Here is a 12,563-nt window from a genome sequence, read left to right as displayed (position 1 = left end):
ATAGAAAGAAGTATACACTTTATCAGATAGAACTTTTGCTAGGAATGCAAGGTAGATTTGCTATCTTAAAATCAATTAATATATTTTATACCATATCAAAAGAATAAAGAAAGACCATACCATACAGACAAGAAGAGGCAGAGGCGGGCAGATCTCTGTGAGTTTGAGGTCCACCTAGTCTACATAGTTGAGTTCCAGGACAGCCAGGGCGACACAGAGAAACAATGTCTCAAGTGAAGCAAATAAGAGTCATGTCTGTCTATAGCACACCCTGCTCAAGGCTCAGGAGCCATCAGGGAAGAGGACTGGAAAAGACTGTTAGGAGTCAGGGGTCAGGGGGGTACTAGAGCAGAACAGTGTTTTCTGGACATGACAGGACACCAGCACCCATGAACTCACAGAATCTGTGCTGTCTGCACAGATCTAGCCAGTTGATATCCCAGCATTGAGGGAAGGGGTCCATGGGACCTCACTCATCTCTGGGGAGCTATGGTCAGTTAATGATTCCTGGAGAAAGGAAAGTCAGCCTTCTTAAGGTGTGGCCACTGGGAGGTCAACCATTCATCAGTGTAAGATTCATCAGTGTAAGCCCCACACAGACAGGAGTCTATGGACACTAAAAACTGGAGCGAGGGAGGGAGGGAGAGAGAGAGACAGAGACAGAGACAGAGACAGAGACAGAGAGACACACAGACAGACTCTAGAAGGAGAGGGAGGAGGGAGGATGCACTGTGGGTAATTCAAATAATTAATGAAAATATTTATAAAAAAGTATGTTTGAAATAATAGCTACCCCTAATCTCATACTTAATGTCAAAAGACAGGACACTATCCGCTAAAATCTATGACAAAATAAGAATGGTCACCATTGCACTTCTATTTAATTTTGTACTAAACTAGAGGCTCTGTTAGGGCAAAGAAAATAAATGAAATGTTAGGCAAGAAAAATAAATGAAAAAGATCTAAAATAATGATGAATTTAAGTCTGCAGACTTAGCCCAGAGCTTAGAGCACTGGCTGTACTTGCAGAAGACCAGCACCCATAGAGAAGTCACAGTGACTCTGGTCCCAAAGGAACCAACACCCTCTTCTGACCTTTCGGGCACCACGTGTGCATGTGGTACTTGTTCATACACACAGGCAAAACACTCATACACATAAATACTAAAGAGGTGATGAAGAGATAAATTACCTCTAGATACATATAGCATGATCATGTGTATTTTAAAAATCCAAGAAGTTCATACATGTGTACACACACACACACACACACACACACACACACACACACACAATCAAGATTATAGAATATTGTATAGGTATTTAAACTTAACTCTACATAAAAATATCTCATTTCTATACAGAAGTAATCCAAAAAAGGAAATGAAACAATTTTACTTGCAATAGCACTGATGAACAAACTAATAAAGAAATTTAACAAAAAACGACAAAACTTACACGTGGAAAACTACAAAGCATTTTTGAGAGACTAATAAATGGAAAGCCATCACATGCTGTGGATTAACAGACTTGGCATGGTTAAGATGTCAGTAGCCCTCGAACTGGCTTACAGCTTTCGGAGCCTTCCTATCAAAATCACAGACGCACGCTTGAGCACACAAAATGCAATTCGGATGGAAAGTCGAGGGACTTGGAATAAAATACTCCTTAAAAAGAAGAATGAAGTTGGGAAACTCATTTAAAAACTCCCTAGGAGCAATAAAGACTAGCATGAAGAAACATGCATACTGGTGGAAAAGAGAAACAAAACCTTAAAGTTACTATCAATTGTGGAAGGTGAACAAAGCCTTCCTGTGCGTCTTTGGGAGACGGTCGCCCAAACCATCACAGACCCTTACCTAACATCACAGATACACATTAACTCAAGTAGATCGATGATCTAAATGTAGGAGTTGAAGTTACTGTTAATGGGCCATCTATATCGCCTCCTTGTAAGGCTCAGGGAACATTAGGAAGGAGGAGAAGCAATGGGAGGGACAGAGAATGGGGAACAAATTAATAGTCTTTTAGACATAAGGTGAACATATTGCAGCTATGGGTACCTGATCTGCACAAGATTTAGGCTCATCAACATTGCATGTGGATGGGGAGGAACCCGTGACGTCCCACCCCACCTTGAGGGTCTAAGGGTAGTTACAGGTTGCAAGTGGAGAAGGTGTTACTGTAACCACTAGTAAGTCACCTATGGTCCAGTGAATAGCTTCCCACCCACGCTCATGTAAGCAACTCTAATTAAACTCAGAAGATCACGCAGAAAAAAAAGACACAAAAATAGGAAGGAGACTTTGGGAAGGAAGAATTTCAATGAAAGAAAAAATGGAGAAAAACAAAAGAAGGTAACAATTAAACATCATTGTATAGAGGCATGAAACTGTCAAAGAATACAAACAAAACAAACAGCTACAAAATGCCTTTTTAAACTTATTAAAACTCTTGGGGGGAATCACAAAAGTAAATCTTAATTTTGAATTAGACAACAGTATCTTAGATATGGCCTCAAAAGCACAAGGGACAAAAGGAAAATTAGGTAAGTTGAACTTTATCAAATAAATATTTTTGTGCTTAAATGCACATAATCAAGAAACGAAAAGGTAATATGCTGAAATGGAATTACTTGCAAAATCATATCTGATGGGAAAGTTGTATAGAGAATATTTTTTAAAACTGTTGGATCTGGGCTTTAGCTCAGTTGTTAACATGCTGGCATGCAGAAAGTCCTAGGTTTAGTCCCTAGCAGTGCAAAAATTGGGCACATGCATCTGTAATTCTAGCACTTGGGGATGAAGGAACCTAAGTTGAAGGTGTCTGTCTCAATAAAAAAATATAAATAATCCTTATAACTGAACAATAAAAAAGACAACCCAATTTTAAAATGGGCATAGGATTTAAATAGGCATTATCTTAATAAACCAATTGCTGACTTGGTAAGAACTGGAATTCCCACAGGTTCACACCAATAACAAGGGAAGAAAAAAAATCAATCCCTCCTGCTTCCAGTAGGGGGACAAGAAAAGCAGTGAATCTAAATTCCACTCAGATCTCTCTTCTCACAAAGGAGTCCCTGACCTCAGGGGGAACTGCTTTCCCTGTGGCTGATCCAATTGAGTTGCACTGAATCTCACCCATCATGAAGAAGAAAAAAAAACTACTTTTAGTTCTTTTTAGCTTTCCTGTCTGTCTAAGATGTGAGGAGTATGGATGGAGCTGAGGTGTGACAGGATCAGTCACAGCTCAGGAACATAGGCTCACTAAACGACTGACACATCATTGTCAGACTCCAGTGTGCTTCTTTGCAATTCACACGCCCTCTTCATATTAACAGGACTCCTGTTTAATAGCAGGAGTTTAGGATTAAAAGAACTGCAAACCTTGGACCTTAAGGAGTCTCCAGGAAAACCCCCAACAACATAGAAGACACAAATGGGGGGTGGTGGTAATAATCTCATCACAACAGTCACAGGAAACAGTGAGCTGTGCCTAAGTCCTCCCCCAAATAGGCATTAAAAGCCTCACATTAAAGGTGACCTTGGTTCCTTATGTCCTATACACCATGGCAGTTTTAACACAATATTACAAGGTTGTTTTTTAAAAATGGTCTTAAAAAAACAAGACAGAACCAAGCATAGATATGATACAGAGTTTTTTAAATTATCAGACTTAGAATTTTAAATGGCTATGATTGTGTACTAAAGAAACAAATAAAAACATAGACAGCTAAGCAGAAAAAAGCAACATCTTGGCTAGGGAGAAGACTCAACTGGTAAAATGCTTATGGGTAAGCATGAAGACATGAGTTCAAATTTCCAATATCCACATAAAAGATGGATATAGCAGAATCAATAGCCATTAAGATATCTTAGAATGGTTGAACTAATGAGTCTACAACAGAATTTAGATCACTGATTTTATCCCTTTCTCTAGCAACTGCTTACAAACCAACCCGTAGAAATAGAACAAGGTAAGTTCTATTTTTATATGTTTTTATATGTTCTATTTACATGTTTACACAGCCATTAAAATATTTGTGAGTCAGGTGGCCCATACATATACAGCCACCCAATTAGACAAGATGGATGAAGCAAAGAAGTGCAGACCGACAGGAGCCGGATGTAGATCGCTCCTGAGAGACACAGCCAGAATACAGCAAATACAGAGGCGAATGCCAGCAGCAAACCACTGAACTGAGAATAGGTCCCCCGTTGAAGGAATCAGAGAAAGAACTGGAAGAGCTTGAAGGTGCTCGAGACCCCAAAAGTACAACAATGTCAAGCAACCAGAGCTTCCAGGGACTAAGCCACTACCTAAAGACTATACATGGACTGACCCTGGACTCTGTCCCCATAGGTAGCAATGAATATCCTAGTAAGAGCACCAGTGGAAGGGGAAGCCCTGGGTCCTGCTAAGACTGAACCCCCAGTGAACTAGACTATGCGGGGAGGGTGGCAATGGGGGGAGGTTTGGGAGGGGAACACCCATAAGGAAGGGGAGGGGGGAGGGTGATGTTTGTCCGGAAACCGGGAAAGGGAATAACACTTGAAATGTATATAAGAAATACTCAAGTTAATAAAAAAAAATAAAATAAAAAAAATATTTGTGAGTATATCTGTGTGCACATGGGTATGTAAGTGCTTTGGTGTGAACCTGTGTGTGAAGGCCAGCAAACAACTTTAGGTTTTGTTCCCCAGACACCATACACTTTCCTCTGTTTTTTTTTTTTTTTAAGATTTATTTATTTCTATGGGTATTGAAGTACTGCCTGAATGTATGGCTATGCAGCATGTGCATGCAATACCCACAGAAGAGGGTGTCAGACCTCTGGAACTGGAATTACAAACCATATAGTTGCTAGGAGTTGAACCCTGGTCCTCCGGAAGATCAGCAAGTTCTTGTAATTGCTGAACCATCTCCCGAGCCTTTTATTTTATATATATAAAGAATAATAAGGTTCAATTCCAACCTAAGCTGCATAACAAGAAAGATCATATCTCAAAAAATAGTGTCTCTCTCTCTCTCTCTCTCTCTCTCTCTCTGTCACACACACACACACACACTCACACAGAGTAATAAAGAAAAAAACAAATTATTATATTGAAAATATTTTGGAAGAACGCTCGCCCCAGCTGTTTATAAAATCCTGTTCACTTGAGTCATTGCACAATTGTGGAGTAAAATACACAAGAAAATCCCATTCCCAAAAGTTATAATTTCAAAGTAAGGAAAAACTTAGAATACACTGAAACTTGGCCTGTCGTGGCAAAATTACTTCAGTAAAACAGCTGCAAATAAATTAAAAAGTAAATAAATTAAATTGAATTAAATTAAACTAAACTTCAAACAACACTGATACTGAGTAGAAATCTTCAAAATTCGCTTAAATGAAACCAACACGCAAATTGTTGTAAATTTTACACATAATTAAGAGAAATAAAATTTTGGTAAACTGACAGAATTGGTTCTTTCTTTAAAATTGGCCACTCCGTGAACTAACATTCACAGAACTGGCTTTCCTTACTTCCCATCCCAGAGGACGGACGGACGTCTCTCTCTTCTCCACTTTTAAGCTCTCCACCTGTGTTCTAGATTCTATTGCCTGCTTTCTCTGGCTTTGGCTCTGTGGGAGAGAACTGGGAGCTTCCTTTCTTTGTCCCTAGAGTCTCTACAGGGAGCTGAATGCCTTCAAAGCCTGGAAAACATTCTTGCTCTTGAAAGACTTCAACTTAAGCAGTGCTGGGTTTGGGCCATTTTCCAATACTGCTCACTTCCTCCAGGCCCAGGTTTCACTGAGACTCTCCGATGACTCGTGACTCCTTCGGAAATGCTCTGAATGGGGACGAAGGCACAAACCAGACAGATTCTAAGCCTGATGCTACCCTAGTGCCCCTTCTCCCTAAGAAATGACAAATGAGTGAAGGAGGCCATGAGAATTGCCTGCAGCGGTGTCACTCTGGATACATGTGCACAAGGCAGGTCTTCCGGTCACCCTTCCTCTCCCCTTTGGTTCTCTTCACTGATTCTCCATCTCCCTCAAATGCTTCCCCGACAGTTGGCCCTTCCCACCATGGACTCACCCTACAACACTGCCTGTTCTGAAACCTCCATTTGACGGCCACAAAGTCTTCCCAGTCTATTTTTGTAGCCCCACCACCAACTTCTCCCCATAGCCTCCCCCTCCCACAGCCTTCACTTCATGGTAAAAGGACCGATTTTGTTCAAGTACACCATTTTTGCACCTTCCTCCACACCTCTTAGAATAAGAAGGAAAGATCTATCCTTCTCCAAGCCCAAGTAAAGGCAACTATTTCTCCATCCTCATCCCTCAACCTTTGTAAGTATGACATCTTATTACACATGCTCTCCTGTTCCCGGTGAGGTCATAAAATAGCCCTCCATCCTCCTCATCAGAGACTTCAGATGAGTGAACATGTAAACTTTCTTCTCTTGCCAGCATCAACTCCCTAGTCCTTTAGCTCTGTAAGGCCACTAGTCAACCCTCTTTAAAATAAAATAAAATAAAATAAATAATAATGTCTTGGGACTGGAGAGATGGCTTAACTGTTGAGAGCATTATTGTTTCTCTAAAGGACCAGGGTTCAATTCCCAGCACCCACATGGAAACTCACTGTCTGGAACTCCAGCTCCAGGGGATCCAACACCCTTACACAGACATACACACAGGAAAAACACTGATGTACATAAGATAAAAATTTTAAAAATCATTTTAAAAATTAAAATGTCTTGTTCCTTCAAAACTTCTCTTGAAATTTAGAACACATTGTCTCCCTCATTCCACATTTCCCACAAAATCCAAACTCCTCCCAGTGAGGATGACATATTAAATCCGATGGTCTCAAAGTCTTGTCCCATCTGCTGCTCCATCACCGCCTCATGCCTCGCGCCTTCATTTGAGTACACATCTGCACCATCCCCCATTGTCTCTTTTGGCTTTAAAGTCAAGAACATTTCTCTTCTACAAAAATTGAGCCTTCCCAAAGTTTAGAAGAAAGGAACACCCATTCAGAGCCTGCCCCACATGTGGCCCATACATATACAGCCACCCAGTTAGACAAGATGGATGAAGCAAAGAAGTGCAGGCCGACAGGAACCGGATGTAGATCTCTCCTGAGAGACACAGCCAGAATACAGCAAATACAGAGGCGAATGCCAGCAGCAAACCACTGAACTGAGAACAGGACCCCCGTTGAAGAAATCAGAGAAAGAACTGGAAGAGCTTAAAGGGGCTCGAGACCCCATATGAACAACAATGCCAAGCAACCAGAGCTTCCAGGGACTAAGCCACTACCCAAAGACTATACATGGACTGACTCTGGACTCTGACCTCATAGGTAGCAATGAATAGCCTAGTAAGAGCACCAGTGGAAGGGGAAACCCTTGGTCCTGCTAAGACTGAACCCCCAGTGAACGTGATTGTTGGGGGGAGGGTAGTAGTGGGGGGAGGATGGGGAGGGGAAGTCTATATAGAAGGGGAGGGGAAAGGGTTAGGGGGATGTTGGCCTGGAAACTGGGAAAGGGAATAACAATTGAAATGTAAATAAGAAACACTCAAGTTAATAAAGATAAAAAAATAATTGAGCCTTCCTTGTTATCATGTGTGACTCTCTGACTAGTTCTGAAGTCACTCTTCTTCCCTCAAATATGGCAGCTACTACTTTATCCCAGGGACCCAGTGATCAGTAGGGACACTCTGTTGCTATCACATACCCCCTGGTAGGATGCAGTAAGATGGGACCTTCATCTCTGTGGTATTCACTCCCCATAGTCTAATCCTAAGAAAAACCTTTAAGTCGAGGGAAATTCTACAAAAATATCAGAGCAGTGCTCTTTGGAACTGTCAAGGGCATTCATAAGAGAGAGATGGAGAAACTGTCATAGACCAGAGGAAGCTGAACAAGATGACTATATGCAATGTGGTATTCTAGATGGAATCCTGGGATAGAAAAAAGTCATTAGTGGAAAAACTGGCGAAATCAGAACAAAGTCTGGCGTTCAGTTAATGATGATGTACCAATGTTAGCCAATGTTAATTAGAGGAAGCTGGGTGAAGAGTATACAGAAACTCCCAGGACTATGTTTGCAAGCTTTCTGTAAGTCTAAAATTACTCCAGAACAAAAAGGTTGTATAAAGGAAAAAAAAAAAAAAACGAGGAGAGGAAAAATGAAGCCAGCAAGTAAATGCAATGCCGGGTAAAGCATGAACTAGACACAGAGTCTCAGTAGCATTTGGTGTTTGGGCTCTGGAAATAAGCTTTGGTTACCTTATTTCCCAAGTCCTTGTAAATTATGTTTCTTGAACATGCAATTAGGTATTTGCAAGAGAGAACGGGTACAGGGAGGAGATCATTGAAGATCAAATACAAAGACTTAGACATACAAATCAAGCACGGGACCACTAGCTACATGCTGTATCACAAACCCTTAGCTATTTTAGACAGATCCTCCTCGGGTAGGCTGACATCAAACAACCGACCCTTCTGCCTCAGTCTCCTTCCTGAGTTCTCGGATTAGAAGCTTAGGCACCCCATACCCAAGTAACTCTACACTGTCACACAGTCACTCCTGCTTTACCTCCGTCCCATCCTTACATCACAGCGTCTTGTCACCTTCACATCCTCTCCTTTAGTCACATAGGTCATCAGCTATCTTGTGCTCCTCTACAGGAGAGCTGGCCAACGCATCTTACTGTGGCATTTTTATTCTGTTGACAATGCTCATTCTAGTAGATGCTTCTTTCCTCTGCTTCTAGGAAATTACGCTGGACAGTGCTCTCTTAATGAGGTCCACTCTGTAGCTCTTCTCAGTCTCCTCCACGGCTCTTCTTTGGTTAAGGCGTCCTTTAAAGGTGGCTGGATACGCTAACCACTGCTCACTCTCTCTAAGTGAGCAGTTTAGTTTTCATTGCTCCACTTTCCACCTACGTCGCAGTGGCTTTACATTATGTGCCCTCAACTCGGCTCCTTACTGGAATATAGAGTTTATACACAAACATCTTTTAGGCATCTTCCACTAAATACTTAATGGTTCTTAAACTCGCCATATCTAAAACACAATATATCATGTTATCTCTTTTTACAAACCTGCTTCTGTGTGTGTGTGTGTGTGTGTGTGTGTGTGTGTGTGTGTAGGATCCACCAAGTATATGCAGATGCTAGTAGAGGCCAGGAGAGGGTATCAGATCACTGAAGCTGTAGCTATAGGCTCCTGTGAGGCACGCAGTGTGGGTGCCGGGAACTGAAGGTTGGTCCTCTTAACCACTAAGCCAGACCCTCTTCACAGTCTTTAAATGTTACAGATGCTTGGGATCTATCTGTTCAAGGAAGAGCCTTTCCCACTTCTAATATACATACTCCCCTTGAGCTATTTTGCTATGTCCCTTGGCTTCTCTCACTTTCTGCCACATTTACCATATTAGGAAACCCAAGCCAAAGATTATCCCACATTTTCTTATGCAAAAGTTTTGGCCAAAATGAAAATTCCTTCCCTCCTTATCTTCTTTCCTTCCTCTTCCCCCCACCTCCTCCCTATCCTCCTCTTCCTCTTCCTTTTTGTTCACTCCTCCTCCTTCTTTTTCTCCACCTTTCTTTTTTGTAATAAGGTTTCACTCTGTAGACCAGGCTTGCCTTAAAGTAATAGCAATCTTCCTGCCCACCATCCCAGTGCTGGGATAATTGATGTGTGCCTTCACAAACAAAAGCAAAGGAGTAAATTTGAGAAACTAACCTTACTCCCTAAAATTCCTGTCACCCACCTCCCCTGCCCTATAGGTCTCTCTTCTTCCCTGTAGCCAAGCCCCTCCCCCCCAAAAACAGTTCTAGAGACTGGCGAGCTGGCTTAGAAGTTAAGAACACATATTGTTCTTGCCGAGGTCCATTCCCAGCACCCAATTCAAGTGGCTCACAGCCACTTAACTCCAGTTCCATGGACGTGCGGTGCCTCTGACCTTCTCAGGCACCTGCACTCATGCCCAAGTACTCAATTTAAATTTAATGTAATTTAAAATAATAAAAGTAAAAAATCTAGTAAGAGAACAAACTTAATTCCTGTAAAGATGAAGATGAAGAAAAATTCTACACCTATTAATGTAACAGACTTAAATATATACATCTAAATTCATAATCAAATAAGATAACATCGATTTGTAAGTGCAGGTTTTGTCCACACTCTTAAGGTATTGACTTTAATCCACTTAACATATTCCTCAAAAGCAATGACTTCTTCGTCATTGGGGTCACTTTTTTTTTAGTTGTCTTACACATTTCCCTGGAATAGAAGACCTTCTCTTCAATCTAAGTGGAGGGTTTGGAGAAGAGCACAGAACAGTTTGAATCCACAGATGATGTGGTCACTGGAAACTTTATCCAAGTCACAAGTCCCATTTGCATCACACTTAGGCAGTTGGTTTTTGGCACGCATCCTACAAGAGTAGATTCATAGAACCACTTGACGTACCACATCTTGAAATCATGCTTTAAGTTGTTAACTTTTTATTAAAGTATAACATTTATGCAGAAAGGGCAAAATTCATGTGTTAAGCTCAGTGCGTTGTCATAAAGTGAGACGTTCATGGAACATCACTTGGGCCAAGAAACAGAACATTTTGAGCATCCCCGATGCCACTCCCAAGTACGACATTATGGCTTTTTAAAGCAATCATTAAAAAGTATATTTAGAGTCATCCAACACATGCAGTTGTGAGGTCATATCACCAGGAATAGTTATCATACTGTATTAAATTTCTTTAGCAAGGGATTCTGTGACAAATGACCTCTACAGGGATCCAAAATAGGATTGTTGGGGACATTTCAGGTTAATAGGGCTCATCCTGATAGAAAGGGTACTTAGCACTTACCAGGCACTTTCTAAGTACCAGGTACATAGCCCTTTGACTTATAGCAAATAGTTTAGTCCTTACACCCAGTTCATAGATGAGAAAACTGAGGCAAAAGCAGGTTAACCGAGTCTCCCAAAGGCACACAGCTTCCAAACGGCAGAGTCTGGACCCCGAGCCAGGCAGTCTGGCTCCAGAGTCCACAAGCTTAGTCACCATACCATACTGCCCTATCCAGTGGTTTGTTGTTCAAAATAAAGTAAACGAGAGCAAACCCTGTAATATGAGAGAGACGTTGTAAGGACTCAAATATAAGGTTACTCCCTCTTTCCTGAGAGATGACTTTGGAAAAACAAAAAAGCAAAAACCTCACCCTATATTCAAACTTATACGGTATTTGCAGATGACTCCCAAATATTTATGCCCAGCCCAGACCGCACCTTCAAATGCAGACCTACCTACCCAACATGCACTTCAAAGGCAGAAGCCCCAAATCCCAAGTCATCATCTTTCCAGCCCCAACCCTTCCCCACCCCTGCTCACCACCACCCACCGGGCAGCCCAAGATGCCACGGAGGATCTCTGCCTCTCCTCCCTCTCTTCCAAGCTCACACTCCCTCCTTTTCCCTAGGAGGTCCTTTGTCCTCTCTTCCTAGAAGTTCCCGGTTTCTCTGTGCCACTTGTACCTGCCAGAAAGCCTTTCTTCCTTCATATCGCCCACAGTTCTAAGGACAAGGCAAAAAAGCTTTCCAGGTTGCTTACTGTCAACCACTTGACTGACTTTACACATACACATACCTTTCCTCCCAAATTGGTCCCTCAAGACCTTTGTCATCCTCCTACCCAGTTTTCCTTTTACTTTTCTGGGAAATATACTCTCAGACTATCACTAGCCTAAACCCTAAAGTCTATGGTCTAATTCCTCTGAACCTCTAAATTCAAATTTGAGATGGACGAGGAAATAAGACAATAAGAAGCCAGGGTTGACAGGGGGAAAAGGATAAAGATCATAGGGTAGTGAGTACCAGAAAAAAAAAATGGGACGCTAAGATGGACGGAAGGAAAGAGGAAAGGACCGGGTGAAGAAGGAAAGGGAAAGAAAGGTGTGAGGTAAGAGCGGTTATGGACAAAAGAAAGAACCAGGAAAATGGGTGGGAAGAAAAGGTGCAGAGAAGACTGACAGAGCGAGATAGGGGAGATTTGATGGAGGGAGGCTGGGGATAGAAAGAGCAAGGAGAAGAGAGACCGGGAGAAGTGGGCAAAGAAGAGGTGTGAAGGGGCGAGACAGAACAGGGCAGTGGGGCAGAAGAGGACCATGGCGGAGTAGGAATGGAAGACGCAAAGACCAGTACAGAATGTCGAAAGAAAAACGAGGAGGATGAAGGGGATCGGACGGGGCGAAAGGATCTAGGGTGTTAGCGTGGAGAAGGGACGGCGCGGCGCTGGGGCGGGATCCGGCGCCCGGGCCTGGGGCCGGGAAGTGGAGGGGTGGAGGGCGGGCGGGAGGCGCGGGGACCGCGGCAGCGCGGGTGGGGGCGGGGGCGGGGGCTCGGCAGAGGGCGGGGGCTCGGGTTACGGCGCGGAGGGAGGGAGGGGAGGGGGCTCGGGCCGCGGCGGCGCATCTTGCATCCTCCGCGGGGTGGCTGTGCAGGAGGCGGCGCCCCTGCGGCGGTAGCGGACAGACGGACGGACCGACCGA

This window comes from Rattus norvegicus, chromosome 1 (genome assembly GCF_036323735.1).
Source record: "Rattus norvegicus strain BN/NHsdMcwi chromosome 1, GRCr8, whole genome shotgun sequence".
NCBI classification, from domain to species: Eukaryota; Metazoa; Chordata; class Mammalia; order Rodentia; family Muridae; genus Rattus; species Rattus norvegicus.
This window is presented reverse-complemented; position numbering follows the sequence as displayed.